Below are 27,278 nucleotides of genomic sequence, written 5' to 3' on the forward strand. Positions count from 1 at the left end.
TCATTTCGGAAACAGTTTGCATATTTATTCATCATTTCTATGGAAAGGCTTAATAAATCTGTATAATTGGTTTCTGACAACAGTGGAAGAACAGTTATTAAATATCTTGACTAAGTAACAAGGTTACAAGATTAGATGAGTCGTTAGTCATTAAGTTGTTGTTTTTTTCATTTCTATTGGCAATGAAAATCACCCCAGATGCTCCACTAAATGTTTTTAGATTTAATTGAAAGAAAATATTCTGACTCAATGTAATTTGGGTTCTGCTGAGTACGTTCCTAGGAACCTAGAAAGCAGCCAGCAGTCTTCAGTGCTGTATTGTGTTAAGGAGAAAGAAGACCACCTGTCTTGTAATGTAAATCTTGAGATACTGTGTAAAATAAATATAATTTTATCATTATCATCTATGATTTCATATGAGAATTATGTAAGTCTAGGTCCACATCTGGGTTGCAGGCTCTGTTAGGAGTCCCCACTGTGGATCCTGTACAAATAGTGTGCTATGCACCATGATGGGAGCCTGATGGACCCTATTATTAATCAACAGGGGCCTGTTCTCCAATATTGATGTCCATCATATCATGTGACAGACCCATCATGAATTTCATTGTTCTGTTCTTAATACAGAATAGAAAGCTTAAGACTTAAGATTTTCTAGTTTAAGTTTGCAATGTTTAAGCCAGCATTGATAAGTATGCCCAGTGTTGTACCATGCTATCCATATCCAGTTCATATTAAAAGTTTGCTTAAAATTTGTGTTGTTGTGATACATAAAGAAAAGTACCATAAATCCATAATCTGCACCATTTCAATTTACCATTATATAACATATGTAGTATAGATATTTTAACCTTTCATATATATTGTAGAAATAATATCACAATGACATATTATTTTGCTGTGATATTGACTGTAATAAATATCTCTCCCAGGGCGCACATATTTTAGCAGAATGACACAATAAATGAAAATCAACTTGTCTGCTTGAGCAAACAATGTGAAGACAAGAGGTAATTTGGGGATATCTGTACAGGATCTTGAGCCAGGTTCCTTGTTGAAGAATTAAAGCTCGGTATTTTAATTTATATTGCGTGACATGATGCACATTGCCATTGCATTGTAATGAATACTTTAGCACCATTTTTTAGACCTTAAATGACCTTTATGTTTCATAGTGTAGTCTATTTCCTTCTTTATTTACATGTTCAGCTGCATAGCTTTGCCCTTCATGATAAGATGTATTAATGAGATGTAGCCCCCCTGCAAGATCTAAAGAAAGCTGCATAATGCCCCTATGAAAACACTTTAATATGTAATATATTGGGACCACAAATATGCATCTGTTTTTGTGCCAAACACATACTTTACTGGTGATCTGATAATTTATGTTATTTGGATGATTAAGTTATTGTTTTCTCCTGTGCTCTGTCCTCCTCCAGGAACGTATACTTCTTTTTTCCCAAATACTGTTGTCCTGGCGCACCATACAATATGAAGAATGGTCACTAGTACCTAATCAAGGACATCAATTCTATTCTCCTTCTTGGCACAGGTATAGTACTTTCAACGTGCTGAATTAGCTCATTACTACAGCTCAGATATATTTTCAAAGCATTGTTCAGGCGCACAAACAGCTTGACATTACATTGATTTGGTCGTAGAACCAGCGGTATGGCCATTTCTGTAATGTGTCCCAAGAGGCTTTTTTCCACACAATAACACCAGGTCGCATATTGCTCGTGCTACTGTTAGCCAGTTGTGCCACATCTGGGACATCATTGGTTGACAGTTGCAAAGATAGCTGCCAATAGTGGATCTTGATGATTTGCCCAAGTTCAGTCAGTGTGGCAAAAAATTAAATTCCTCTGACAACTATTAATAATCTCAATGATAGCATGACAAGGCATGTAAGTTTGTGTAGTTCTTATACTCAATACTAAATAAATCGAGATATATATATATATTTTATAATTCCATGACTTGTCTTCTTGGTGTCACAATTTCAATGTTGCGAACTGTATAAGCCAACTAAAATGATATATTTACAGTATGTCAAGAAACAATTAGCTGTACCTTGGAAGTTGCCTGTGCATTTTGCTTATATATTGTTGCCCTTACACAGATAACGTGCAGAAATGGGAAAATCCATTATAAGTATCTTCCTCCGCATTAGTAATATTTTAAGAATGCTGGTCGCACAAAGATTTGTATTACATTGAATAAACAGGATTTCAGTTTATTTGCAGCATCTTAATTTACATTCTTAATGGACTCCATTATTAGTTGAAACATTAATACCAATACACTGAAAATGAATTATTCCTGTGAAAGAGTTTACATTTTGTGCGTACAAGCTATTGCTTGAGATTGAAGCTTCAGAGACTGGGAGTTCTGTGGAAACTGTTTGGGTAAGAATACAAGGAGAGAACAACGGAAAGGACACCATTGTAGGCATTTACTACAGGCCACCTGGGCAAGCTGAAGATATGGATGAACTCTTTATGTATCAAATGACCAAGTTCTCCAAAAAATATGACGTAGTGGTCATGGGAGATTTCAACTATCCAGACATTTGTTGGGAATCTCTCTCAAGTAAAACTAACAGGTCAAGCAAATTCTTATCCTCTCTTGCTGACAACTTTATCTTCCAAAAGGTAGGGGAGAAAACAAGGGGATCTGCTACTTTGGATCTAATCCTTATAAACAGGGAGGAAATGGTTGAGGAGGTAAAGGTGGCTGGGACCCTAGGAGGCAGCGATCATGCTATTATAGAATTTTGGATAACTAGAGGAGGAAGACATGTGAAGACTCAAACTTCAAGGTTAGATTTTAGAAAGGCAGATTTTAAGAGACTCAGAAAGAGAATAGGACGGATCCAATGGCTGGATGTCCTTAAGGACAAAAATGTCCAGGAAGGATGGGAAATTTTTAAAAATGAGATTCTCAAAGCACAATCGTTAACAATCCCGAAAAGTAGGAAGAATGGGAAGCATTTAAGGAAACCAGGATGGATGAACACAGAACTTAAACACATGCTAAAAAGAAAGAAAGAAATGTTTATTAAATGGAAAGAGGGAGGCATATCTAAAGAAGATTATAATGCAGTCTGCAGATCCTGCAGGGCACGTATCAGGTTAGCTAAAGCTGACAATGAATTAAGGCTTGCAAGAGATGTCAAAAGCAATAAAAAAGGATTTTGGGGGTATGTCAAAAGTAAAAGAAAAGTCAAAGATGCTATAGGATTTTTACAGGATGAAAATGGAGAAATGGTAAGAGAGGATGTTGAGAAGGCCGAACTTTTTAATTCCTATTTTGCATCTGTTTTCTCTCAGAAAGAAAATGTAACATCAACTGATCTTCACTGTCCTTTTAAAGGAATAGAGGAATCCAAGTTATCTGTAAACAGAAAGATTGTAAGGGAATATTTAGCTAACATAAATGAGTCCAAGTCTCCAGGTCCAGATGAATTACACCCCAGAGTACTGAAGGAGATCGTGGAAGAAATTTTAGAACCACTCTCCATAATCTTTGAAAATTCTTGGAGAACAGGAGAAGTCCCAGAAGACTGGAGAAGAGCAAATGTTGTTCCTATCTTCAAAAAGGGGAAGAAGGTGGACCCAGGGAACTATAGGCCGGTGAGTCTGACTTCTATACCAGGAAAGATCTTTGAACAAATTATTAAACAACATGTATGTAAGTACATGGATAAGAATGAAGTGATTAACCAGAGTCAGCATGGGTTTGTAACTAACAAGTCATGTCAGACTAACTTAATTTCCTTCTATGACAGAATCACTGACTGGGTGGATCAGGGAAATGCTGTAGATATAGTATATCTTGACTTCAGCAAAGCATTTGACAAAGTATCTCACACCATCCTTATTGAAAAAATGACCAAGTATGCAATGGACCAGGCAACTGTTAGGTGGATTCATAACTGGCTTAGTGATCGGACTCAAAGGGTGGTTGTAAATGGCTTCACATCCAGCTGGATGAATGTCTCAAGTGGGGTACCACAGGGCTCCGTCCTGGGACCTGTATTGTTCAACATCTTTATCAATGATTTAGATGAAGGAATTGAGGGTAAACTGATTAAATTTGCTGATGACACAAAGCTAGGAGGGATAGCTAATACTAGAGAAGAGAGAGAGAGGATTCAAAAAGACCTAAATAAGCTGGAGCAGTGGGCAGCAACCAACAGAATGGTTTTTAACAGGGAAAAATGCAAAGTACTACATCTGGGCAATAAAAATGAATAAAGCATATACAGAATGGGAGGAATAGAGCTAAGCAACAGTACATGTGAAAAAGACTTAGGTATACTAATAGATCATAGACTGAACATGAGTCAACAGTGTGATGCAGCAGCAAAAAAGGCAAATACAATTCTGGGATGTATTAACAGAAGCATACAGTCTAGATCACGTGAAGTCATTATCGGTCTTTACTCCTCTTTGGTCAGACCTCATCTGGAATACTGTGTACAGTTTTGGGCACCACATTTTAAAAAAGACATAGACAAACTGGAGCAAGTTCAGAGAAGAGCGACCAGAATGGTGACTGGTCTGCAAACCATGTCCTATGAGGAACGGTTGCAGGATTTGGGAATGTTTAGCTTGCAAAAAAGAAGACTGAGAGGAGACTTAATAGCTGTCTACAAATATGTCAAGGGCTGTCACATTGTAGAAGGATCATCTTTATTCTCATTTGCACAAGGAAAGACTAGAAGCAATGGGATGAAACTAAATGGGAGGAGACACAGATTAGATATTAGAAAAAACTTTTTGACAGTTAGGGTGATTAATGAGTGGAACAGGCTGCCACGAGAGGTGGTGAGTTCCCCTTCAATGGACGTCTTCAAACAGAGGCTGGACAGACATCTGTCTGAGATGATCTAGTGAATCCTGCTTTGAGCAGGGGGTTGGACCAGATGACCCAGGAGGTCCCTTCCAACTCTACCATTCTATGATAATGTCACTTAGCTATGTAGAAAATTGTGATTTATCATCAAGATAAAAAAAGATGCATGCTGGCAACACAAAGCCTATGCTCTATCACACTAAGAAAGAAGATAATGCTAGATGTTGGTGTTCTATACCAATTGTGGACGTATAGAGGTCATTGCTAGTTTATCACAAGAAAAGAAAGGTAACACATATGAGATAGATATGAAGTCCAATGAAATGATTAGTAAAACACCTAGTAAGTATCTGATGATTATGGTTACTGCTTTAATAAGTTATAATGGAGCTCTCTATTGGAAAGGGGAATATAGGCAATTTACTAATGTATACTCATTAGAAGTGATGCGCTGTTTAATCACTCTGTAAAGTCATACCTACTTGTTAGGAAAGTTTTTTCCTCCATGCCACGCAGCTCTCATCCTGACTACCCAAAGATGATGGTCATGTAATGCTTCACATCCACACACAACCTCTGTAGCCATATCCACAATTTATTTTGAAATAGGTATATTAATCCAACATATGACATTTCCTCTCTTAAGTATTGGAAATGAGTGAATAAATTCAAGTGGAATTGAATTCTCCTCAAAGTTTACAAAACTCCATATTTTTTATTATTCAGATTTTTTTAACTTGTTTTCACACAGATTCAGCAAAATCAACAATCTTTCTGAACCATGAATGCCTATCAACATGATAGAAAAAAACATATTTACCTTACCGCTCACCTCATGGTCCCTCTGCTTCACCCATCAGGTCATCAATGCATCGTCATATCGACACTGCTCACGCTGAATTCCATCGACCTATCATACTGGGCCGGGACTTTCAGTTTGGATGAGGCCCTGGAGGATTCTGTGCAAGTGCGCGATGTCATGATGTCATGGAAAGTGTCGTGACCTTGCACCCGCATGCGCAGAACCGTCCCAGGCCTCATCAAAGTTACAATTCCCAGCCCAGCCTGAGAGGCCCTGGGATTTCAGCATGAGCAGCAGCGATTTGAAGATGAGGTGAGGTCCAGATGAGTGATGGTGAGGAGCGGAGATGCAGGAGAGTTGAGCGGTGAGGTGTGTATATGTGTTTGTTAAACTAGTTATATGTTACGTTTATTATGCTCTGGGGTCTGAAGAGATATTAAGAGACCTCAAAGCATAACAAGGGACATTAAAATCCCTGATAAATTAAATTCCAAAATAAATGAAATAATTCTTCACCAATCAAGTTTCCCTGGAAAATACGCATGAACAGACAATTCGTATTTTGTCTGATCTGCTCATCTCTATCAAGCATGTTTTAGAAATGTTGTAGCCTAAATGTTGCATTTTAGACTAATACACTAGTTTGCCAGCAGCTTGGAGTGCTGCCTCTTTTTTTTAGATTAAATACCTGGTAATATCATGACTATACGAGTAAAGAAAGATTAATTGATCACCAAAAGTAAAGACTTTGCATGGACGTACATTTATAAATATCTAAATTTACACTTCACTTATCTATTAATGCACTAATACATGTTATTGTATTGTCCACAAGTGTCCCAAATTAAAAATATCACGCTGCAAAATAAAGTCAAGTACAGCACTCAGTTATTGCTCGCAGACAATAAATAGAGGGGGCGCACACATCATTGCTCCATTAGGAGCTCTCAGAGCTACATGTTGGTTGGCATCCCAGAGATAAGACCCCCTATGATTAGCAAATTATCCTGCCTATAGGTGATATCTTTACTAAGTTGGAACAAGCTTTTAATATCAGAATTTCCATCTTTCAAAATAATTATAGATCAGTTCTTACATATACAATGACCTTATCAGGGCTAAGAGATGTATATGTATTGTTCAATGTGATGACAATGTAAACAAGAAACAAGTGGGCACAACCTTAATATCCGGGATCTCAGACATTTTGGTGCAAAATTCTTGGATATACAGTAGTTATTAATTTTATTATATAGTTGGCCCATTTTTACATTAGAATACACCAATAATGAATAAATAATTGATTGACAATTCAGTTGTTAGATTGCAGCTACAGTTGTTACATCTTCCTCAGTTGTGTACAATACATGCAATTGATGAATTGTACTACAGGAGATGTTTTAATGCTGCTATGTTATATGAATCTCTCGTTATTTTATTTATATGTAAAAGCACGTCAGTGGGAATAAGGATCATTACTAAAATAAGTTTAAATTATTGTCTAGCTTTATTAATGCATTTCCAGACTTTTCTCAGCTCTTTCAATTCATCCCTTGCAGTGAGCAAACCACATCCCATATACATCATGCATTTATTCTAAAAAGACAGTTGTAAAATAATCACATGAAGACATTGCTTTAAAGACTGTGAAATATTCTTTAAACTGAAAGGAAAAAAAAACTCACAAGGAGATGCAAGAGACAGCGAGAGAGTGGCTGAAGACATGTACTTAATAATACATTAGAGATGAAAGCATGAAAGGAAAGCAAACTGGAAGAGAATAAGGTTAAACTATACCAGAAGGCTTCTTATGAAATATGTCAGCCCGAACCTAGCATGATACAAAAATAATACAATGATATCCGAGCATTGGAAAATGATAAATTATTAGGATAACGGAAAGGTGATGCTGACAAAATAGTAATGTAGAGTCAGATAAAACAGACAGATTGGTCCCTGATTCAAATTATTTCATATACGTATGTCGGATGTTGAAGTATAGAAGACGCCTACTCCACTCCAGCATTTAGTAGATGCATATTTTACAACTCCAAGCGGTATAAATTTGAATGCTTATTGGATGAAGCATATCAGGTGATGTGTATTTGTGTAATGAGGTAGGGTGTGACCTAAGGATATCAGCACCCATTATCAAGGTGTGCAGAATTGTTAGGCAGCTTGTTTTCCTCAGGTCAATTATAGAATTCCAACTGACATGGAAGGTTAAAATCTGACCATCATGAAACAAGACACATAAGTTGAAATGTCAAGACTGGGTCAAAAAATATCTGAAAGCAGATTTCTCTAAGTTTTGAGGACAGATCAGACTGATCAGATGTGAGTGACTCTTGTAGGACCTGTGGCTGAATCAGTAACCAGTGGAGGTGGGGTACTTCTATGGGCTAGTATTATTAAAGATAAGCTAGTTTGACCTTTCAGGTTAAAGATGGACTTAAAATCACCAGTTTGTAGATGACACGTTCTTCAAGCAGAGTTCCAGGAAAAAGTTTACATCTTTCAAGAAAACCATTATTCTAATCCAGGACAATGCTCTATCGCATGTATCAAAGTACTCAGCTGCTTGGCTATCCAGTGAAGGCCTTAAAGATGAAAGAATAATGACATGGCCCCTTCCCACATGGCCAAACCCTATTGAGAACTTAATCAAATATTTAAAAATCACCACCCACTCGCGCTATACAATTGCTAGAAGAAATGCAGCTGCTGGTAGTAGAGCAGGTTTCGTGTGATCACCTGCCTGTGGGAATAAATGTAGTGAATGGAGTATATGCTACCACGCTCGCAGACGTCAAAAATAAGTGTCTGAAAGAATCTAGAACACCAGGGTAAACATATGTCAGGAGTAATGCAGATAATGCCATAATAGACCTACCTATAATAGTGTCAATAATAAAATGGAAATAAACAATCCCTGCACCTGCAATCCCCTATTGTGCTGCTATAGGGATCACAGAGACAACTGATAAAACCATCCAATTAGACACTGCATATGAACCAATGCAGTGGATAGCACAATGGTTAAAGTACCTGTGTAGTTTGCTTTGTCCTCCTATATTGTGCTGGGTCCTGGAATCCCCGTATAATGCCTGGTGGTGAAAAAGTCTGTGATGGGAGTGTCCTCCCAGAGATGCCCCTTGCCATGAAACTACGCCACTAGCTGATGCCGCACACGTGGGGGAGTAGTTAGAGTGACGTCACTGCTCAGAGAGCCTCAGAGCGGCCACAAAATCCGTTTCTGTGATTAGAATGATATTGCGTAATTATTGGTAAGTGAAATATCTGTTGTGAAATATTATCATAAAATTGGACTGTTTCCTTTTGCTTGAACACTAGCTCCCTACAGGGATTTTTTGCACCTCTTGCATAGTTTTCTCAAGATGGCCCTTGTCGTATCCCCTATTTAGGAATTGTTTTTTCACATATTCAGATTCGTCCAAAAATCTTCCACATTTGTGCAATTTTTGCGAATGCAAGTAAACTGCCCCTTAGTGATGTTAGTTACCCACATCGGTAGATGGCAACTGGTGATATGTATAAAACTATTGGAATCAATCAATTTACAATGACACTTTGTGGAAAGGCGACCCTGATTAACCATTATCGTCAGATCCAAAAAGTTAATAATAGTATTACTAACAGTAGGGGTAAATTCAAGACCGAAGTCATTCTCATTTAGGCGGCGATAAATGTTTGTAAGTCAGATTGTGTTCCACCCCAAATAAATACAATATCATCGATAAATCGTCGGCATAAAATTAGATTATTACGCAATTACCCGTTGATAAAAATGCAGGTTTCCTCCCACTTAGCCACATACAAATTTGCATAACTTGGCGTGAAACGCATTCCCATCGCGGTCCCCCAGGTTTGCAAATAAAAATCTTGCTCATACATGAAATAATTGTGGGTAAGGATAAATTCAATACTGTCCAAAATGAATTGGATTTGTGTGTCCTCATAGATATTAGCCTTTCGAAGGAAATGACCTGATGCTTCGCATCCTTTTTCTTGGTTAATAACCGTATATAGGGACATCAAGTGCTCAAAATATATCCATTTTGCCATTGAATAGAATCTAGAATCTGTAGTATATGGCCTGTGTCCTTTAGAAAAGCCGGTAAATGTGGAACACATTTCTGTAGGTGAATGTCTACATACTTTGATAAATTGGCTGTTAGACAATTTATACCTGTAATGATGGGTCTACCAGGCGGGCATGTAATACTTTTGTGTAATTTGGAAATATGGTAAAAAACAGCTCTGGTCGGGGTTTTTGTAAGTATATACTGATATTCTTTCTTATTAAGGATACCTAAGGATTTCCCTTTAGATGTAAGCACACTCAGTTCCTTAATGAACTTTGTGGTAGGGTCACTTCTCAATTTTTTGTATGTAACAGAGTCTCTTAAAAGTTTCAGAGATTCTTCATCGTACATGGTCCTATCAAGGACCAAAATGCCTCCCCCTTTATCCACTGGATGGATAATTATGCCATAATTCTCTTGTAGTCAGGTAATGGCCTCCTTTTCCTTTCTGCTTAAATTTTCTGGAATATACTTCAGATTCCTTTTTTTAATTTTCCGGGTATCTGAGGTCACCATACTCTCAAATGCGCTGAATGCGCTGGAGTACTCATTGAGGGGGTTAAAGGTGGAGGGTCCGGATAATGTGGTGTGTACAAATCTCTCCTGTTTGACATTAGAAAAAACCCTAGTACTGATATCTTTTTTCATAAAATGCTTTTTTATAGCCAAATTACATAAGAATTTTTTTATGCTAATATATAAATTAAATGGATTTGCTTCAGTGGATGGGGCAAATTTGAGTCCCTTTTGGAGGAGGCTTTCTTCTTCTTTATTCAGTACATGTGTACTTAGATTAAAGATTTTTGGGGGGTATGGCACAGTTACTTTTTTAATTTTGGTGCATTTCCTACCTCTCTTACCTCTTTCAGTTTTAAAATTCTTGCCTTGAAAAAATCCCGGTTAATTTGGGGTTGCCAGTACGATCTAACATTTTTGCTTCTGGTTTTGGAACCCCCACATGAAAGGGAGCCATTTGTAGTTCTATTTTTGCCACCACTCATATTTTTCCATTGATTCCTGTATTTGTTGGAATCCGATAGGTCAGTTAAATGCCTGACTTGTTTAGACTTATAATTACGAATGAGTCCTGCAGTATTACGTTCCTCATTGCTATTCTCCAACGTGCTCACACCAGTGCCTACCACAAGAGAGTTGTCAATATTTAGCTCCTCTGGCAAAGCAGAAAGTTGTGTAAACCTATTGGAGATAGGAATGGTGGGAGTATTATCTAATTCCCTACTACTGTCCTTACAGTGGGAAATGGTACCCTCCCCTCCATTACAATTTACGAGGAAAGAATTTACCGGAGTATTAAAACCATAAGTATTACCCACCCTATTATCTTTTCTAGTTTGTACCGACATGGGAGTATATTCTGTGGAGTCGGTATTAGTATATGTAGAGAAATCTATCAAAATGTCTGATATATTGTGTGTAGGTGTAGCGTTATATTCATCACGGACTATTAACGCATTTGCTTTCATATGATTATACTCTACACTATGTTGGATAGATTGGGGAACTGGAAAGTGCACATATTGTGGTATATTGTCTCATGTAAATTTCTTCATTTTTTTTGTATAATCACCTTCTCTTTTTCATTGAGTCTATGCATAATATTCTTAGAAAGATCCTGAATCTCAGTCAGGTGATTAAAGGGTTTCAATTTTTGAAAGAGGTCAGCTATGTGGACACTAGTCCGCCTCACATTATCCCTCCGTTTGTCTAGTATAAACTGGAGTGTCTTAGTGGAAAAACTAGAAAACATCTCGTCCCACTCTTGTTGCACGGATGGATCCCCAAAATCACTAGGTAGTGTTTTAGAGACCACCAAGCCCCTGGGTACCATCCCTTCTTGTTGATACCACTCCAGTGAAGCGACTTCCCATAGATCTCTCATCTCACTAAATAAGAGTTTCTCTAGGGACCTTAATAGTGTTCGGGCTTCATCAATTTCAACAATAGGTGGGTGATTCTGGGTTAAGAAGTCATTAATATGTCTAATCCTCCTACCTCTGTCGTCAAACAGAGAATTGATGGCCATGTATCTGCCGCTGAGTGGTATAACACATGAAAAAACCCAATCAAATAATTAAAAATCACCACCCACTCGCGCTATACAATTGCTAGAAGAAATGCAGCTGCTAGTAGTAGAGCAGGTTTCGTGTGATCACCTGCCTGTGGGAATAAATGTAGTGAATGGAGTATATACTACCGCGCTCGCAGACGTCAAAAATAACTGTCTGAAAGAATCTAGAACACCAGGGTAAACATATGTCAGGAGTAATGCAGATAATGCCATAATAGACCTACCTACAATAGTGTCAATAATAAAATGGAAAAAAAAAATCCCTGCACCTGCAATCCCCTATTGTGCTGCTATAGGGATCACAGAGACAACTGATAAAACCATCCAATTAGACACTACGTATGAACCAATGCAGTCTATAGCACAATGGTTAAAGTACCTGTGCAGTTTGCTTTCTCCTCCTACACTGTGTGCAGAATTATTAGGCAAGTTGTATTTTAGAGGATTATTTTTATTATTGATCAACAACTATGTTCTCAATCAACCCAAAAGACTCATAAATATCCAAGCTTAATATTTTTGGAAGTTGGAGTGTTTTTTTTTTAGATTTGGCTCTCTTAGGAGGATATCTGATTGTGCAGGTACCTATTACTATGCAGAATTATTAGGCAACTCAATAAAAAACAAATATAATCCCATCTCACTTGTTTATTTTCACCAGGTAAACAAATATCAGTGAACAAAATTTAGAAATTAACATTTCTGACATGCAAAAACAAAAACCAAAAGAAATAGTTATCAATATAGTCACTTTTCTTTATGATGACACTCAACAGCCTTCCATCCATAGATTCTGTCAGTTGCTTGATCTGTTTTCGATCAACATTGCGTGCAGCAGCCACCACAGCCTCCCAGACACTGTTCCCAGAGGTGTACTGCTTTCCCTCCCTGTAGATTTCACATTTTACGATGGACTACAGGTTCTCTATGGAGTTCAGATCAGGTGAACAAGGGGGCCATGTCATTATTGTTTCTTCTTTTAGACCTTTACTGGCCAGCCACGCTGTGGAGTAGTTGGATGCATGTGATGGAGCATTGTCCTGCATGAAAATCATGTTTTTCTTGTGTAGCGCCCCGAGGGTTCGGCCGCTACAGAGGTATTGCATCTCAACCAGATGTGCGATATCTCACTTCCAGGTAAGGATGGAGTGTGGATCAGGACCCCGACACCTGCATGCATTACATCACATTTCCGGGGAGGAGGGCGACCGATATGCTCCAAGTAGAGCACAACAATCCCTGTCCCTGGCTGGAGTGGGGGAGGGAACACCGAGGAAGGGGGGACCCTGTAGTACATAGGAGGGAGAGGGCAGTTCCTGGGTGTATTGAGTAGGAGGTATAAAAGGTGGGAGCCATCTTAGATCAGTGCTGAGAATGAGAGGAGAAGACAGGGAGCAGAGCCTCTGCATGAGCTTTGCTCCACAGGCAGGCCCTGTCAGGAGGCCTGAGCCTGGAGAAGGAAGGAAGAGGAGCGGAGGAGGCTCCAGGAACAAGGAACGAAGGGACCCCAGGGGTGTGGACCGGCGAGTCGCCACCGCACGCCCGAATCTACCTGCGTAGGGGGGTCAAGCCAAAGGGGGAGACCGGTCCCCGAAACTAGTGGAGGCGGGGAACTACCCTCAGCTAGAAACCGGAGGCTGTGACATTTTATGTGGCACAGCCCCTCGCTACACCCGCTAGGAAGGCACCACATAGGGTCAGGTAAACGGCACCAACGTTTACTGGAGAAGGCCCGAGGCAGCTGAACAGAAGCGAGGTCACTGGTGGGGTATGACAGGCCAGAGAAAGGACACACAAAGAGGGTCCTGTGAAACGCTCTAAAGTTATCTGGGAGTAGGCCGAGCCCCTCACCTGGTGAGCACAGTGCGACGTGGGACGTTATGACCAGCTGGAGTAACGTGGATAAAGAGCTGTGAGTAAAAAGCCTGGACTGCATTACAGGACTCCGTGTCGTTACTGCTGCTCCCGCGCACCATCATCCCCAACATCCCTATCTACTGCCCTGAGGCTATACTCTTCCCGTGGGGAGTTATACTATCCTCTGCTGCACCCACAACACCAGCCTCAGCGGTCTGCCCTGCAGCGGCGGTTCACTTGACCACAATCCACGGGTGGCGTAGTCGGACATTTAATATCATAAAACCCTATAAATAGACTGCCATTTGGGTTGACCACCCTGAGCCACGGGACCGGGTCCCCGCCACGCAAGGACTACAACCCCCAGCATCCACAACGGTTACGGTTCCGGGTATCCCCACACACACACGGCCCAGGGGGCGCGTCACTTGAACGATACCGACTTCTTCCTGTACCACTGCTTGAAGAAGTTGTCTTCCAGAAACTGGCAGTAGGTATGGGAGTTGAGCTTCACTCCATCCTCAACCCAAAAGGTCCCACAAGTTCATCTTTGATGATACCAGCCCATACCAGTACCCCACCTCCACCTTGCTGGCGTCTGAGTCGGAGTGGAGCTCTCTGCCCTTTCCTGATCCTGTATCTGGCCCATCCATCTGGCCCATCAAGAGTCACTCTCATTTCATCAGTCCATAAAACCTTTGAAAAATCAGTCTTAAGATATTTCTTGGCCCATTCTTGACGTTTTATCTTATTTTTCTTGTTCAAAGGTGGTCGTTTTTCAGCCTTCCTTACCTTAGCCATGTCCCTGAGTATCGCACACCTTGTGCTTTTTGATACTCCAGTAACGTTGCAGCCCTGAAATATGGCAAAACTGGTGGCAAATGGCATCTTGGCAGCTTCACGCTTGATTTTCCTCAATTCATGGGCAGTTGTTTTGCGCCTTTTTTGGCCAACACGTTTCTTGCGACCCTGTTGGTTATTTGCCATGAAATGCATGATTGTTCGGTGATCACTCTTCAAAAGTTTGGAAATTTCAAGAATGCTGCATCTCTCTGCAAGACATCTCACAATTTTGGACTTTTCAGAGCCCGTCAAATCTCTCTTCTGACCCATTTTGCCAAAGGAAAGGAAGTTGCCTAATAATTAAGCACACCTTATAGAGGGTGTTGATGTCATTAGTCAACACCCCTCCTCAGTCATTACAGAGATGCACATCACCAGATTTACTTAATTGGTAGTTGGCTCTCAAGCCTATGCAGCTTGGAGTAGGACAACATGTATAAAAAGTATCATGTGATCAAAATACTCATTTACTCATTTGCCTAATAATTCTGCACACAGTGTATATTGTGCTGGGTCCTGGAATCCCCGTATAATGCCTGGTGGTGAAAAAGTCTGCAATGGGAGCGTCCTCTCAGAGAAGCCCCTTGCCCTGAATCTTCAGCTGGCGCTCGACCTGCGGCGTGCCCCGGCCGGAAGCTACGCCACTAGCTGATGCCGCACATGGGGGGGAGGGGGGAAGGAGTAGTTAGGGTGACATCACTGCTCAGAGAGCCTCAGAGCGGCCACAAAATCCATTTCTGTGATTAGAATGACATTGCGTAATTATTGGTCAGTGATATATCTGTTGTGAAATATTATCATTAGTAAGTGATATACAGTATCTGTTGTGAAATATTAGCTAATATTTCACAACAGATATATCACTTACCAATAATTACGCAATATCATTCTAATCACAGAAACAGATTTTGTGGCCGCTCTGAGAGTCTCTGAGCAGTGACGTCACCGTAACTACTCCCCCCCCCCCCGTGTGCAGCATTAGCTACTCCCGCCAGCTGAAGATTCACAGCAAGGGGCATCTCTGGGAGAACGCTCCCATTACAGACTTTTTCACCACCAGGCATTATATGGGGATTCCAGGACCCAGCACAATATAGGAGGACAAAGCAAACTACACAGGTACTTTAACCATTGTGCTATCCACTGCATTGGTTCATATGTAGTGTCTAATTGGATGGTTTTATCAGTTGTCTCTGTGATCCCTATAGCAGCACAATAGGGGATTGCAGGTGCAGGGATTTTTTTTTTCCATTTTATTATTGACACTATTGTAAGTAGGTCTATTACGGCATTAGCCAGATTACTCCTGACTAGTGTTGAGCCACCCCCGTAGTGTTCGAGTTCGGTTCGGTTCGTCGAACACCCGTGTGTTCGCCGAACTGTTCGTCGAACTGTTCGTCGAACACCTTCGAACACCGTTAAAACCAATGGCAGGCAAACAAAAACACATAGAAAACACCTTCAAAGGTGTCCAAAGGCTGACAAACTGCTCAGAAGACACAACTAACACATGGAAAAGTGACAAGTACATATAGCCATGCGAAAAGAAAAGAGGTGGAGGAGTAAAAGGAGGGGGAGACACAGATATAGGCATGTCATGCCCTTCTAAAATCCAAAAAGTGAGAAGCCGAGACGGCCAGTCCGCTCCTGCCCGTGCCACCTCCGTGTCGCCGGGTTTGTGCCAGAGCCGCGGTGAACCCTGACGGCCAGCCCCCCTCTCCCAATACTGGTGCCTGTCCGCTGGTGGGTCGAGAGAGCCCCCCTGTGGTGGAGGCAGCTCTAAGCTTTTTAATTTAAATTGTCCCTCTAATTTGAATGAATACACTTTAAATCCATTTACAAGGATGTATTGGAGGGCAAGTCTCATGCCAGCAGCCGCGTAATTCCAGCTCCAGTAGCGTCCACTAAAGCTGCTGCAGTTAAAAAGCTTTTATAAGGATCGAGCTCGGCTGTCCACCGCAAGGCATCCTAGTGCCAGTCCCAGCCCCTATGCCTTGGGGTGCCTCCTGATGCTCTTCACTGAGTATCCCGTGGTCCCGAAGCATTTCCTTTGAAAAAATTAAGTGTCCAAACTACAGGTGGTGTAGCTTGCTTAACAGCCGGGATAATCCGCTGACTAGCAGACACTGCTACTAGGCACAAAGTATTTCCTGGGCTAGATGCAGTTAAAAATTTGTAAGTAGATACTCTCGTTGGATGCTGAGAAAGCATTCCATAGAGTCTCCTGGCACGCCATATATGATTCTCTTAAAAAGCTTGGGGTAGGGGTCTAGGGGACCCTTTTATAGCCAAAATCACGGCCCTGTATCACAATACGTCACCTAGGCTGAAGATAAATGGAACTGTAGCACCGAGGGCTCGGTTGCTACAGACGTATTGCACCTCACCCAGAGGTGTGATATCTCACTCTCAGATAAGGATGGAGTGTGGATCAGGACCCGACACCTGCATGCATTACACCACATTGCCATGGGGCAGGGCGACCAATATGCCCCTGAGATGGGCACGACAGTCCCTGTCCCTGGCTGGAGTGGGGGGAGGGAACACTGAGGAAGGGGAACCCTGCAGTGCAGGAGCAGGGAGGAAGCAGTTCCTGGGTGCATTGAGAAGGGAGTATAAAAGGTGGGCACCATCTTAGTTCAGTGCAGAGAAGTCTGAGCAGAAGTGGCAGGGAGCAGGGGCTCTGCATGAGCTCTGCTCCGGAGGCGGGCCTAGTAACAGAGGCCCAGGCCTGCAAGAGGGAGAAGGAAGGAAGAGGAGCGGAGAAGGCTCCAGGAACGAGGAATGAAGGGATCCCAGGGGTGCGGACGGGCGAGTCGCCACCGCACGCCCGAATCCACCTGCGTGGAGGGGTCAGGCCAAAGGGGGAGACCGGTCCCCGAACTAGTGGAGGCAGGAAACGACCCTCAGCTAGAAACCGGAGGCTCTGACATTTTATGTGGCGCAGCCCCTTGCTCCACCCGCTAGGAAGGCACCACATAGGGTCAGGGAAACTGGCGCCAAGTTTACCAAGAGGAGGCCCGAGGCAGCCGGACAGAAGTGTTGGTAAGAAAGGCCAGACAAAGGACACACAAAGGGGGTCCTGTGAAGCGCTCCAAAGTTATCTGGGAGTTGTCTGAGCCCCTCACCTGGTGAGCACAGTACGACGTGGGCAGCCGTTACCTGCAGACGTGGTCTGGATAATAAGAACTGTGAGTAAAGGCCCTGAACTGCATCACTGACTCCGTGTCGTTACTGCTGCTGCCCTGCACCATCACCCCCATCCTCCGCATACACTGCCCTGAGGCTATACTCCTCCCGTGGGGAGTTATGCTACGCTCTGCTGCACCCACAACACCAGCCTTAGCGGTCTGCCCTGTAGCGGCGGTTCACTCTGACCGCAATCCACGGGTGGCGTAGTCGGACATTTAAACATCAAAACCACATAAATAGTTCCGCCACTGGTTTGACCGCCCTGAGCCACGGAACCGGATCGCCGCCACGAAGACTACAACCACCAGCATCCACCAAAAAGGGTCCGGCTCCGGGTGTCCCAAGGCCCAGGGGGTGCGTCAGAACATTTTCATCACCTTTCACAATCACCAATGGGACAAGGCAGGGATGTCCTCTGTCCCCTCTCTTATACATCCTAGTGACGGAGCACCTGCTCTCATCAATTCGCCATAACCCCAATATTAGGTGGATTGAGGTGGGAGGTACCGAGTACAAGTGCTCTCTATTTGCTGATGATGTCCTAGTATATATCACTCAATCACATATATCCATCCCTGCTGTTATGGCTGAAATAGATCACTTTGTTACATGGTAAAATTTTAAAATCAATGCAGCGAAGTCTGAGGCCCTCGATGTCTCCCTCCCTAAATCCATATAGGATTCCATCCAGTCCAACTTTCCCTTTGCCTGGCCCTCACAGGGTATCAAATACTTAGGAATTCCTATTCATAGAGACCTCTCCCATCTATGTTATCTTAATTTTGGGCCCTTTATTGAACAATTCCATACAGACCACGGTTGGCAAGTTAGAACTGTAAGATTCACTACGTGAACCACTGGTGTTTTGTGGAAAAGCACATGTACACCGCGTTCCAAATTATTATGCAAAAAGTGTTTAGGAGTGATAAGGGAAGAATTTGTTTGTTTGTCAGTTAAACTCATTGATGGTGATGTGTGTCAGGGCTCTTTATATAACTGTAAGCAATTGCAGACACCTGTGCTAATTAGTTTGGCAGGTGTGTCCAATGAAAGGCAAGACTACTTAAGAAGGCTCTCTCACATTATTAAGCAGCCTACATTTTCTGCCAAAATGGGAAAGAAAAAGGATGTGTCGGCTGCTGAGAAGCAACAAATTGTGGAGTGTTTAGGTCAAGGCATGACTACAATCAACATTGTGCGATGATCAGGATGAAGTGTCTTGGCAATCAAGAAGTATGTAGCTGATTCACAGTACACACGTGTGCGTGCTGATAAGGGCAAATTGAGGACTCTTTCCTACAGGCAATTACGTCAGGTTGAAACAGCAGCGGCAAAAAAGCCTTGTCATAGCAGCAGACAAGTTTTTGAAGCTGCTTGTGCCTCCAACGTCCCCCGAACAACAAAATGCAGGGTCCTTCAGAGGTTTGCAGCTGTGCATATGCCATCCTGTCGACCTCCTCTATCCACTTCACACAAGCAGAAACGGCTCCAGTGGGCCAAACATTACATGAAGACTGATTTCAAAACTGTTTTGTTCACGGATGAGTGCCGTGCAGCGCTCGATGGTCCAGATGAATGGAGTGGAGGATGGCTGGTTGATGGACACCCCACGCAAACACGGCTACAGCGCCAACAAGGAGGAGGTGGAGTAATGTTTTGGGCTGGAATCATGGGGAGAGAGATTGTCGGCCCCTTTAGGATCCCTGAAGGCGCTAAAGATGAACTCCATAATGTATGTGGATTTTCTCAAACAGCACTTCCTGCCATGGTTCAAGAAGAAGAACCGTGTATTTCACAGCAAGATCATTTTTCTGCATGATAATGCACCATCTCATGCTGCACATAAAACATCTGCATCTCTGGCTGATATGGGCATAAAAGGGGACAAACTTATGGTGTGACCCCCATGCTCCCCTGACCTCTACCCCATTCAGAACCTTTGGAGCATCATTAAAAGGAGTGTCTATGATGGCGGGAGGCAGTTCACATCTAAGCAACAGCTCTGGGAGGGTATTCTGTCCTCATGCAAAACAATTGAAGCAGAAACCATCCAAAACCTGACAAATTCAATGGACGAGAGAGTTCAGAAGCTCCTTTCGAACAAGGGGTCCTATGTGAAAATGTAACATCACCTAGAATAAAGTTTTGAGTTGAAAACTGTTTGATTTCAGTTTCTAACAACCTGCTAATGCTTATAATTTCAAAAATGACCATTTTTTTGGTCTTTATTAAAATGAAAAGGTTGATCGAAAAGTTTGGGGGATCTAAGAGTGTGGCAACCCAGTAGTCATGCTTACTTCGAATTCTGACAATATGAGGGTCATGCTGCAGGTAGTGCAGCAAGAAGGCACTTATGTGTCTTGCGCATCTCGGAGCCCCAAAATTATTTTCCGGGCTAGATGCAGCTAAAAATTATTTTTAATTTTAAATCTGGTGAAGCTTATTATAGATGGCCTAATAGGATCAGTGCTGCACACTGCTACAAAGCCCAAATTATTTTCCAGTCAAGATACAGATAAACATGATTAGTAATTTGAAAGCTTAAAACGGTTGGTAGGGTGATTTTAACCAATCATCAAGCTTTTACTCTCCCCAGGATGACACAGGGGTAGAAAAGTCGTTTCGGATCCATGATTTGTTCATCTTTATGAACGTGAGTCTGTCTACATTATCAGTGGAGAGCCGCGTGCGCTTATCTGTCAGCACACCACCAGCAGCGCTGAACACACGTTCAGACAGAACGCTGGCTGCGGGGCATGACAAGATCTCCAAGGCGTAAGTGGCTAGCTCCGGCCATTTATCCAGATTGGAAGCCCAAAAAGAGCAAGGGTCCAGTGACACAGTCGTGGCTTCAATGTTTACTTGGAGATACTCCTGTACCATCGTCTCTAGGCGTTGACTATGTGTCAGACTTCTTGTCTCCTGTGGCCTTGCAAAGGATGGGCTAAAAAAGTGGTGAAATGATTCCGCAAAATTGATGTTACCAGCAGATACTGTGGTTCTGTTACGGTTTGAGTGCTGAACACTTGACGGTCCCACGGTTGGCAAGTTGGAACTGTGAGATTCACTACGTGCACCACTGGTATTTTGTGGAAAAGCACATGTAAGATTCTGCAACAGTCTCTGCTGATACTCCTGCATGCGTGCATCCCTTTCTATGGCAGGAATAATTTCTGCAAATTTACTTTTGTACCGGGGATCTAACAGTGTGGCAACCCAGTAGTCAGGATTATTTCTAATTCTCACAATTCGAGGGTCATGTTGCAGGTAGTGCAGCAAGAAGGCACTCATGTGTGTTGCGCATCCAGGAGCACCAAGTCCCTGTTGTGTTGGTGGCGAGGTAACAATCATGCTTCCTTCCTCTGTCCTCTCCCCCCAACCTCGCACAACAGAAATGTGATCAAGGTCTCCCTCATCTGATGAGTCTTCCATCAGTTCGTCCTCCACTTCTTCCTGGGCTCCTGCACCTTCCTCACTAGTTTGGCTGCTACCATGCGCCCTGGTAAAACCATCTCCCCCACCCTCACATGCCTGCCGCCTTGGTGCTGCCGACCGTCTGGACCTTGCAGATGTTAGCCCTTCCGCATACAACTCCTCCTCCTCTACTTCCTCCACCTCCTCTTGTGCCACCACCTGACTCCGAATTCTGTTTAACATGTGCTCCAGCATGTAAATCACCGGAATAGTCATGCTGATAATGGCATCGCCAGCACTAAACATCTTCGTCGCCACTTCAAAACTGTGCAGAAGGGTGCATAGGTTCCTGATCTGAGACCACTCCTCCAGCGTGATTTGCCCCACCTCTGAATCTCGTTGGCCCAGGCTATACGTCAGAACGTATTGCACCAGGGCTTGTCGGTGCTGCCACAGTCGCTGCAACATGTGCAGAGTTGAATTCCACCGGGTAGGCACATCGCATTTTAGCCGGTGAAGTGGCAGGCCCAACGACTTCTGTAGAGATGTAAGTCGCTGAGCTGCGGGATGCGAACGGCGGAAGTGAGCACACAGCGACCGTGCCCTCTGCAGAAGGCCATCTAGTCTGGGATAGTGGGCTAAAAATTGCTGGACAACCAGGTTCAACACGTGAGCCATACAAGGCACGTGTGTGACATTGCCCCGGCGAAGGGCCGCACCCAGGTTTGCAGCATTGTCGCACACGGCCTTCCCTGGTTTCAGGTCCAGTGGAGACAACCATTCATGAAATTGGTTCTCCAGAGCTGACCACAACTCCTCAGCTGTGTGACTCACATTTCCCAGACATTTCAATGTAAAAACCGCCTGATGACGTTGAGCCCTACTGCCAGCATAGTAAGGAGGTGTGCAGGATCCCTTCTGCGCAGTTAGAAAGCTTGTAGCATGACCAGACAGGCTTTGGGTGCAGGTGGAAGACCGAGAGGAGGTTGAGGAGGCAGAAGCAGTGGAGGAACTTTGACATAAAGAGGATTGACGCACAACTCGTCGGGACGGCAAGACTTGGACAGCAGCCCCTTGTCCTGCTGTCTCCATAGTTACCCAGTGCCCAGTCAGCGACATGTAACGCCCCTGTCCATGCCTACTCGTCCAAGTGTCTGTGGTGAAATGCACCCTGTCACACACAGAGTTTCTCAAAGAAGCGGTGATGTTGTGTGCGACATGCTGGTGGAGCGCAGGCACACCTTTCTTTGAGAAGTAGTGCTGACTGGGCATCTGGTACTGGGGCACTGCGACGGACATAAGGTCTCGAAAATCCTCTGTGTCCACCAGGCGGAAAGGCAGCATTTCTGTAGCCAAGAGCTTGCAGATGGTGAAATTCAACCTCTTAGCTTTCTCATGGCTAGGAGGAAATGGTCTTTTACTTGTCCACATCTGAGGGACCGAGGGCTGGCTATTGTGCTTAGACGGGGTTGATAAGGGTGTCCCCGGCAAACTGCCGGTCTGTGAGGAAGATGCAGGCGGACATGTTAGGTTGCCTTGATCCAAAGGTGGTGCTATCCATGTCGGACAGCGCTCAACACCAGCTGGTGTTACCACCTCCAAAGAAAATGATGACCTGCCAATCACGCTGGCTGTTGCGGGTAAAGAGGTGGCAGGTCTGCGCCCCAAAACAGGTGTGACTGCTGTCCCCCCAGTCACAGAGGATGAAGAGGCCGCGGATGCACAAGATATGGCAGACGGTGATTGGCCCGGCCGGCTAGGCCGCATTGTAGCACACTGAGCTTCCCACTGCAACTTATGCTTCATGTCCATGTGCCGGTTCATGCATGAAGTACTCAAACTATGTATTTTTTGGCCTCTACTTAGCTTTTGCTGACAAATGTTACAGATAACACGAGTTGGGTCATCTTTATCGATCTGAAAAAATGCCCAGGCTATGCAAGGCTTAGCACCCATGCGACCTGAAGAGCCACCACGACTTGTGGTGAGAGGCAGAGTTGTGTTTGAGGATGCAGTTGTTGACGTGCTTCCAGTACTACGTCTCTGTCCAGGAAGGCGCAACCTGACCTCGTCATCACTAGCATCTTCCTCCACCTCCTCTGCTGACCTCATCTCTTGGCTGACTGTGGGTTGACAGTAAGTGGGATCTCCGACCTCATAATCATCACCCTGTGCGTTATCACACCCGTCGTCCTCAGAGCCAACCTGTTCCTGCCCTGACAAAAAACTAAAGTTGTCGCTCCAATCAGGTATTTGAGTCTTATCATCGTCTTCCTCATTGTCTCCACCAACAGGAGTTACAGTTTGGGAATGAGGGTCTACATTATGGTCAGAACCTTCTGCGTCTGGTCCTGGATCCGACTCATAAAGATTCTGGGCATCAGCGCAGATCATTTCCTCGTCTGGATTCACAGAAGCGCTGGAGTCGACCTCTGATTCCCAGGCTATAGTATGAGTAAACAGCTCTGCAGACTCAACCATCTGTTCTACCTCATACTCAGACGGGCAGCTGGAGATTTGGGAGCTGTGAGGAAGCAAGTGCGATTTGGGTGACACCTTTGAGGACTGGAGTATTTGTGATGTTGAAGTTGATGTGGAGGAGAGCCCACTTAAAGGAGCACTTGATATCCGTTGAAGCACCTGCTGTTTTTGTGCCTCATCTGGAATTTGTAGCGATTGGCGTGGCCGTAAGAAAGGGATCTTATCACATTGTCTGCTAAAAGAAGTAGACATTTTAGTTTGGCAGGAAGATGGTCTTTCTTCTGCACCTACCCCACGGACACAACCTTTTTTCCCCTTCCCAACACGCCTATTCCCCTTTCCACCAGCAGCAGGCCTTTTTCCACTCATTTTGGTGGTTAACTAATTCACAACTCTGGAGTTGTTTTCACAATAAAACAATGGATGGTAACCGAGCAGAGCTGAGTGGCCAAACTGTGGTATTAGGCCAAAACTATTGGCTGGGCTAGATGCAGAAAAAAATTATTTTTAATTTGCAACCTGATGGAGGTCAGTATAGATGGACTAATAGACCAAGTCCCACACACTGCTAGAAGCCCAAATATTTTTTCAGAGCTAGATGCAGAAAATTTTTTTATTCAATTTGCAACCTGATGGAGGTCAGTATAGATGGACTAATAGACCAAGTCCCACACACTGCTAGAAGCCCAAATATTTTTTCAGAGCTAGATGCAGAAAAAAAATATTTTTAATTTGCAACCTGATGGAGGTCAGTATAGATGGACTAATAGACCAAGTCCCACACACTGCTAGAAGCCCAAATATTTTTTCAGAGCTAGATGCAGAAAAAAATTATATTCAGTTTGCAACCTGATGGAGGTCAGTATAGATGGACTAATAGAATGATGCTATGCCCAAAAGATTTTACTTCATTAGGTGCAGTAAAAAAATTGGTATTCTATACACAGGTGGTATATCTTGCAACACAGATAGGCTACTCCACTGACTAACACACTCTGCAATAGGCCAAAAAGGATTAGCTTTGCTAGATTCAGCCAAATGCTGTGAAAAAAACTTGCACAGCACTGGCACAGACCTGCCTGGCAAAAACTGATAGGAACTGATGTAACCTAGTCCTGAAAAGGACTCCAATTACAATTAGTCTTTACTCCCACAATCTATCTATTTAAGAGCACAGACCTGCCTGATAAAAGTCGTAGGAAATGCTGTAACCTAGTCCTTAAAAGGACTGCAATCACAACTATTCCCTACTCCCAAGCTATCTGTATATTTGTGCGAAAATTGGCTTGAAATTAACAAGGTATAGCGCACACAGCAACAGCGGTGCCGTCTAACACGCAGCTGCAGCAGTGAGAAAATGGTGGCGACGGGGAAAATGGCTTGGTCTTATAGGGCAAGGACATGTGACATACACTGCCAATCACACATGCCCTTGCTTGTGTGAAAAAAAGCACTTCGCTCCGTGTGTGCGCTGCTGATAGGCTGACAGATTGCACCTCCCCACTGCAAATGCGGGAAAGAGAAAAAAAAATGGAGATCTTCATTGTTCCTGCAGAGATCCATCCCCTGCCCCTCCCCCCGCCCCGCTGTACACTCAAACTGCGTATTAACATTAATTTTCATCATTACTGAGAAAAAATCCAGTTATGATTTTGGTGCACGAACAGTTATCGAACATAACCTCGAACAGCCGAATTTATCTCAAATTGTTCGTGTTCGCCGACTGTCTCGAACACCGCCCAAAACAGCTCGAATTTGAGATTGGCGAACAGTTCGAGTAGAACAACGCTCATCTCTACTCCTGACATATGTTTACCCTGGTGTTCTAGATTCTTTCAGACACTTATTTTTGATGTCTGTGAGCACAGTAGTATATACTTCATTCCCTATTGAGAACTTGTAGGCCCTTCCTGAATGGTAGATTTACTGTGTTGTAAAACAGTTCACCTCTCTGAACAGTGTCTGGGAGGCTGTGGTTGGTGCTGCCAAAAAGTTGATCGTCGACAAATTAAAAACTAACAGACTCGATAGATGGAAGACTGTTATTGAAAAGAAGGGCAGCTATTTTGGTAACTGATATATATTGTTGTGGCCATCATTACTTTAAAAAATGAAGGTCAGTCAGTCCAAAAAATTGGGCAAACTTTGAAAGTGTCCCCAAGTGCAGTTGCAAAAACCATCAAGCGCTACAAAGAAACTGGCTCACATGAGGACCGCCCCAGGAAAGGAAGACCAAGAGTCACCTCTGCTTCTGAGGATAAGTTTATCCGAGTCACCAGCCTCAGAAATCGCAGGTTAACAGCAGCTCAGATTAGAGACCAGGTCAATACCACACAGAGTTCTAGCAGCAGACACATCGCTTCAACAACTGTTAAGAGGAGACTTTGTGCAGCAGGCCTTCATGGTAAAATAGCTGCTAGGAAACCACTGCTAAGGACAGGCAACAAGCAGAAGAGACTTGTTTGGGCTAAAGAACACAAGGAATGGACATTAGACCAGTGGAAATCAGTGCTTTGGTTTGATGAGTCCAAATTTGAGATCTTTGGTTCCAATCACCGTGTCTTTGTGCAACGCAGAAAAGATGGACTCTACATGCCTGGTTTCCACCGTGAGCATGGAGGAGGAGGTGTGAGGATGTGGGGGTGCTTTGCTGGTGACACTGCTGGGGATTTATTCAAAATTGAAGGCATACTGAACCAGCATGGCTATCACAGCATCTTGCAGCGGCATGCTATTCCATCCGGTTTGTGTTTAGTTGGACCATCATTTATTTTCCAACAGGACAATGACCCCAAACACACCTCTAGGCTGTGTAAGGGCTATTTGACCAAGAAGGAGAGTGATGGGGTGCTACGCCAGATGACCTGGCCTCCACAGTCACCAGACCTGAACCCAATTGAGTTGGTTTGGGGTGAGCTGGACCGCAGAGTGAAGGAAAAAGGGCCAACAAGTGCTAAGCATCTCTAGGAACTCCTTCAAGATTGTTGGAAGACCATTTCCGGTGACTACCTCTTGAAGCTCATCAAGAGAATGCCAAGAGTGTGCAAAGCAGTCATCAAAGCAAAAGGTGGCTACTTTGAAGAACCTAGAATATAAGACATATTTTCAGTTGTTTCACATTTTTTTGTTAAGTATATAATTCCACATGTGTTAATTCATAGTTTTGATGCCTTCAGTGTGAATGTACAATTTTCATAGTCATGAAAATACAGAGAAATCTTTAAATGAGAAGGTGTGTCCAAACTTTTGGTCTGTACTGTATATATATATATATATATATATAGATATATATATCAGAGCTAGGCAGGCAGTGTATGTGGCAGACTGCAATGCATACAGCACAAGAGGCTCCATTCCGTTTCTGTCTGCTGCTGCTGTTACAGATATTTCTAGAAATAGCCCCAGGTATCAGGGACCAGAGATAATTATTTTTTATCTTAATCCTGATTATTTACTTAAAAAGCAATCCACAGAACACCGTTTTTCTGCTCCATTTGCTTGTTGCCACTGCAGAATACAGCCAGATCCTTTCCATATTACAGCGATAAAAATCCAGAAATTTGTAGTGAACGTGGAAAATATTGGCCTCCATTTGAATTTTGTTGCAGTGTGTCAGTGAAGTTATTGACACGAG

The sequence above is a fragment of the Phyllobates terribilis genome, unplaced genomic scaffold (genome assembly GCF_046119375.1).
Source record: "Phyllobates terribilis strain yellow unplaced genomic scaffold, ASM4611937v1 Scaffold_3__8_contigs__length_932513732, whole genome shotgun sequence".
Taxonomy (NCBI): domain Eukaryota; kingdom Metazoa; phylum Chordata; class Amphibia; order Anura; family Dendrobatidae; genus Phyllobates; species Phyllobates terribilis.